The sequence below is a fragment of the Balaenoptera physalus genome (genome assembly GCF_965194825.1).
Source record: "Balaenoptera physalus genome assembly, chromosome: X".
Lineage (NCBI taxonomy): Eukaryota > Metazoa > Chordata > Mammalia > Artiodactyla > Balaenopteridae > Balaenoptera > Balaenoptera physalus.
The window spans coordinates 65,159,098-65,165,676 of record NC_138903.1 but is presented as its reverse complement, the minus strand read 5'-3'; the positions used below and the strand labels follow the sequence as shown (position 1 = coordinate 65,165,676).

The 6,579-nt window shown below is 37.0% G+C and overlaps 1 pseudogene across 1 annotated transcript; it reads left to right on the top strand.

Annotated features, from left to right (window-relative positions):
- Positions 1-256: 256 nt before the first annotated feature.
- On the top strand, positions 257-6,347 carry LOC309653100 (N-alpha-acetyltransferase 50 pseudogene; annotated as a pseudogene). Its single transcript has one exon. The product of its transcript is annotated as an N-alpha-acetyltransferase 50 pseudogene (transcript).
- Positions 6,348-6,579: the final 232 nt, after the last annotated feature.

Sequence of the window (6,579 nt, the reverse complement as noted above, 5' to 3'; positions counted from 1 at the left end):
ACAGATATGATGTCAAAACCGGCAATTCTGAGAAGAAGAGAATACAAAAGTAGGGCATGGGAAATGCATATGAAATTAAGAGACCAGCAACTTTAAAAAATCTTGTATATATGTATATGTGGGTATATATATATATATATATATATATATATATATATATACATGTTTCCCATGCAGGGGGCACGGGTTCCATCACTGGTCAGGGAACTAAGATCCCCCCATGCCATAAGTTGTGGTCAAAAATATAAAATTAGGCAGCTCGATGCTTTATGACGACCTAGAGGGGTGGGATAGGGAGGGTGGGAGGGAGGCTCAAGAGGGAGGGGATATGGGGATATATGTATACATATAGCTGATTCACTTTGTTGTACAGCAGAAACTAACACAACATTATAATGCAATTATACTGCAATAAAGATTAAAAGAATATATCTTTAAAAAAAAATGGGACACATATACAACGGAAGGTTACTCAGCCATTAAAAAGAATGAAATAATGCCATTTGCAGTAGCATGGATGGACCTAGAAAGAAGTACATCAGACAGAGACAGATATCATATGATATCACTTATATGTGGAATCTTCAAAATGATACAAATGAACTTATTTACAAAACAGAAACAGACTCACAGACTTAGAAAACAAACTTATGGTTACCAAAGGGAAAAGGTGAGTGGGAGGAATAAATTAGGAGTTTGGGATTAACATAGACACACTACTATATATAAAATAGATAATCAACAAGAATCTACTGCATAGCACAGGGAACTTTACTCAAAATTCCATAATAACCTATATGGGAAAGGAATTTGAAAAAGAATGGATATATGTATACATATAACTGAACCAATTTGCTGTACACCTGAACATAACACAACATTATAAAACAACTATATTCCAGCATAAAATAAAAATTAAATTTAAAAAGTCCCAACACTCTAAATAAAATGAAATAAAAATTGGATGTGTAAAATTTGAGTTTGGTACTGGTAGGCTTTTGAGCTTACAGTCCAAGCCTGCTGTGAATAAGTAAATATAGGGGCCATCTTTAGCTTATTTACATAACAGTTGTGACAATCCTTTTTCTGATATAGACTTTATTTCCTGGTCGATATCAATGGCACACCTCTTCAGGGGAATTTTTCCAGCATCTGGCCACACACACTAGTGTAATGTGGCCAGAAAAACAGCAAACCCTCTAAGTTTTACACTTGATCATGAGTTTTTTCCATTATATCAGATAAGGGATTATACTTAAACTCTAAGTTCATAAATCTTCCAAACAATAACTCAAAGGGAGAAATATCATGCCTGCCAGAGGAAGTTGACCTTATTTTTAATAAAACCAAAGGTGAAGCTCTGGGCCATTGTAAGCTGATGGCTTGATATTATTTAGTCAAAGAATTCTTTATAGTTCGTTTGTTCTTCTCGTCCAGAAGACTGAGTATGATAAAGAGTATAGCAAATTATTGGTTTAGTGTTTACAGAGCTCCTACATAACCATAGAAATGAAATGACTTTCCCTATCAGACTCCAGATATTCAGAAATTCCAAAGGTTGGGATGTTATAATTCAGTAAGTCCTTGAAACACTGAGCATCTGCTTTAGCTGCTAGGAACACTTCTGGCAATCCAGACATCATACACAACATTACTGATCAATCTCTTCTACCTTCTGAAGGTGAAAGCTCTATGCTATCAACGGAATGTGTTCTCCCAAAATTCCTATGTTGAAACCTAATCACCAATATGATGGTATTTGGAAGAGGGTCTTTAGGAGATAATTAGGGCATGAGGGTGGAGACATCATTAATGAAATTAGTGTCCTTATAAAAGAGACCCCATAGAGCTCTCTTGCCCCTTATGCCACGTGAGGACACAGCAAGAAGAAAGCCGTTTATGAAAAAAGAAGTGGATCATCACCTGACATTGAATCTGCCAGCACCTTGATCTTGGACTTCTCAGACTCCAGACCCATGAGAAATAAGTTTATGTTGTTTATAAGCCACCCAGTCTGTGCAGTATTCTGTTATAGCAGCCCAAATGGATTAGGACACTCTATAAAGTCTATTTGCCACCAGATCCCAGGTAACAATGTCCTCAGCAGACTTCTTTGCCTTACCTTAAGTGTTTCCTGTAAATAATTGTTCTGGCAAGCAGCACACCTTTGTATTATTTCTTGAATTATTTGACCCTTATTCCAAATGTGGTACGATTCCAAGGTTTTCAGTATACTCCTTTTGTTTGAATAAGGTTGCTGGTGTCATGAAAAAGCCATCCAAGCATATAATAAGTGAGATACACAAATACTCCTATAGTGTAATTCCCATATTCCTATGATATTCTTCATAGCTCTCCTTGGTTTCCAATTTTCTAAATCTTGTGGAGTTGTGTATTTCTGAAATTGTAAATAAGAGTTCTTGGATAGAAGTAATGGGGCTTCAATTTCCCCAGTCAAGACCTAAGTAGCCCTTTCTGTGGCTTGGTGTGCAAATTAATTTCCTTTAGATATGTCATCTTGTTGTCTGTTATGAGTTCTACAATGAATTTCAGAAATCTGTTGGAGAAGCGGGGGTGACTAATAAATCAGCAATTACGTTTCTAGTGTGATATTTCAGTTACTACTGCTATGAGAAAGTTCCCTCTATTCCTTCACATTTGTTCCATAGCATGACAGATACCAAATGCATATTTACTATCAGTATAGATTTTCACCTTAAGATTGGTGGCTAATTTAAAAGTTTGTATAAGAGCTAGGAGTTCCGGTGAAAGTTCACAGCGCAGCGGCGGGTCTGGCTGGCGGCGGCGGCGGCGGGCGGGAGGCGAGTGCCCCGTGTGCGTTCGTGGAGACAGAGGCGCGCTCGACTCTCGAGGCCTCCGTCACCCGCTCAGCTCCCTGCCCTAGGCGAGGAGGGCGGCTTGTGGGGTTGAGTGGCCCGAGCTGAGGGTGCGGAGAGCTCAGGGTGGCGACGGCAACGGCGTTGATATCGGTGGTAACAACTGCCTCAGCAAGCCGGGAAGATGAAAGGGCGGATCGAGCTGGGAGATGTGACACCACACAATATTAAACAGTTGAAGAGATTAAACCAGGTCATCTTTCCAGTCAGCTACAATGACAAGTTCTATAAGGATGTGCTGGAGGTTGGCGAGCTAGCAAAATTTGCCTATTTCAATGATATTGCAGCAGGCGCAGTATGTTGTAGGGTGAATCATTCACAGAATCAGAAGAGACTTTACATCATGACATTAGGGTGTCTGGCACCATACCGAAGGCTAGGAATAGGAACTAAAATGTTAAATCATGTCTTAAACATCTGTGAAAAAGTTGGCACTTTTGACAACATCTATCTGCATGTCCAGATCAGCAATGAGTCTGCAATTGACTTCCACAGAAAGTTTGGCTTTGAGATTATTGAGACAAAGAAGAATTACTATAAGAGGATAGAGCCCGCAGATGCAGAAAAACCTCAAAGTCCCTTCTGGCCAGAACGCACATGTGCAAAAGACAGACAACTGAACAAATTACAGATGAATTTTCTTGCACTTGCTTGAAGCCAAATAAAAGAGATGCCCATTGATTCCTCACCCCCCTCTTTCTTTTAAAGCTTTCCCCCTTCCTTGTTCTTGTTTTTCCTCCTTTCAAAACTTCCCTCCCTTTCCTCTAAAGGTTTTAAACTTTTAAGGACTTATTAATCATGTTTGGATTGTTTTAGTTTTCTTATTTGACTGTAGGAAGGAGAAGGTATAAATAGATCTGTCTAGTTTCACAGATAAGATATATGGTCCCAAAAACTTGTGTCAATTTCATTTTTTTTTAATGTCCTGCTTTCACATTGAAGGGCAGAGCTTACAAAATACTGTATAATTCAAAGGAAAAAAAGAAGCAGCAGCAATATCTTGTTCTCTAACTCATAGACAGGTTTAGTGTGTTTGTGGTACTTTGGGTTTTTCAAGATTTTGTGGGATACCAATCCCTATACATTGCCTTCACTCCACCTTTTGTCCTTCTGAGTATTATCTCAGAAGTTGGACCATTGTTATCCTTGTAAGAAATACTAAGCTTATTTTGTTCTGTTAAGCAGTTATTTCTTCCTTCCTCGCTGGTGGCTGAGGGTAGGTGGGACAGTTTGAGTAGGTAGTATTATACTTTGGTCTCAGCATTTGAGTTAAACTGCTTTTTGCTAATGAGTGGGCTGGTTGTTAGCAGGTTTATTTTTCTTGCTGTTGATTGTTAGAAGTAGCATTAACTTTTAGAGTGTGGGCTGGTGAGATTTTTTTTTAATATCCCAGCTAGAGATATGGCCTTTAACTGACCTAAAGAGGTTTGCTGTGATTTGCTTTTTTTTCTCCTGTCCTCTTTCTTCAGTAAACCCACAATAGTTAGTCAAACCTTAAAAATGGAGTTGATGTCCTTATAGGTCAGTGCCCCTAAATAAACCTGAAGCAGGCGTTGTCTCTTGGACATATTAAAAAATACCTAAAAGGAAGCTTAGATAGACTTGTGGCACAACAAATGCATTTAATGTCAGCTAATGCAGACTGTTAGAAGTGTGGCCACTGAGCATTTGATTTTAGAGGAAAGAATATCTAGACAGTATTTCTGAGAATAACATAGCTGTGCTATTGCTTATCTGTTGAAGAACATCCCAGATTTGCTTACATTCTGTGCCTGTGATACTGAGTTTAAGGATTTGGGTGTGGGGGAATTGTTAAACATATTGCTTCTATTCTTGGAAAAAGTAGAAGTCTAGAAGCATTAATAACACAAATGTCACTGTGACCTCCTCTATTGACACGACTGGTTTATGCCAGATCGTTTTCTGGCACATAATGAGTGGCTTTGACAGGTCGATAACTTTTTGTAAGATAGAAGACATCTGAAATTTTCATGTTTTCCTCCATAATCCCATCTCCAATATTTAAAATTTTCTACATTGCCAATACTGGTCACCCAAGAAATGTTTTCATTAGACTTTAAAACAATGCACAGGGCTTGAATTTTCTGTCACTTGACTTTAAAAAGAATGTTGATTCATAATATTTATCCTCTTATGTAAATTCTGGCATAAAAGTTTCATCTCTTCATATATGTTGAATGACAAAATTATTTTACACAACGTTTATGCACATTTTATAATCTTAAGTTCTTATTTGAGAATGTAAAAATACAAGGTACAGTAGACTTCAACAGTCTTAGCTGAGTGCCAAGAATAATATAGAAAAGGAAGATAGTTGATAAATGAGTTTGTAGGGTTATAATCTTAAGATAGTAAAAATGTAGAAAGACCATGCTGGTTTCTTGGGTATCAGTTTCTTAAGCAGTCCAAATCTAAGCTTAGAAGAAAAGTTTAGCATTAAGCACCTTTACCTTCACAGATAAGCTTCAGCTTGCTCTTGCCAAGAGAAGAGTGCCTGAGTTACAGAAGGCATAATTAGTTTGAAAATTCAGCCTTTTTGTAAACTTCAGATATCAAAGTAGATTTTGATATATAAATGAGTTTTGTGAGATGACACTGCCTCTATTTCTATAACCATTTCATCTGGACTATCTAATCAGTCCTATGAATGTATCCCTAAATATGTTTAATGAAAACCAAATAGCTGCCTCATGACAATTAAGTACATATTATTTATGGAGGAAAAAATATTAAATTTTGAACTGTGTAGGCTCCGTATCATTTTAGTGTTTCTTTTTCCACACTAGTCACTGACTTTAACCTAAATTGTATTTGTAAAGGGTGAATTGTCCTACATCAAACTTACATGAAATAATTCCATCCACCTGTGGAAGAGGAGGATGTAGAAGAGGTAGAAGCTGGGCACTAGTTCATGTGCCTATGAGTCAGTAAAGACTGAAATAATGTCCCATGTTCAGTTGGTTATTTTGATAAAAATTATCATTGAGGTAAAACAATTCTATTAACTGGAAGATCACAGGATATATCCATTATATTTTTCAGGGCAGATAGTTTTTCTGTGGTGCAAATAGGTAAAAATTATATTGTATGGAAATTGCATTAGGTTCTAAAGAAAAGAATCTGCAGAGAAATCTATGCAATATATAATTGGTCCAGATTAGTTTTCATTTGGGGAAAGAAGTTCAGAAATATCCCCAAAGCAGTTTATTCATCAACTGAAAGTCCTCCAAAAATAAAACTATTGGGAAACCATGGTATATGGGGTGGAAAAGAAAAACTCCCTCAGTTTTTTGGAGGGAATAACTTTAAAAATACTTAAATAGCTGAGTTTACTTGGTGCAGTTAAGATTTAAACTTGTTGATTTTAACATTGCTGTTACATCTGAAATGAACTTACCTGATGTTCTGGTAAAAAAAAAAAAAAGGAAAGAGAGAGAGAGCTAGGAATTCTACTTCTTGGGCTGACTTTATATTTGGGAGAGGATAAGCCTCTAAAACCTCATGAGGACTGACTACTGTATATGATGCTTTTCTATTTCCCTGTGTGTCTCTCACTCAAATTCTATCAGTGAACAATATTAAATCAAGATTAGGAATAGGAATATCAGATAAGTCAGGCAAACTTTGAATATCTTCTGCTATAACTGTGAGGGAATCATTA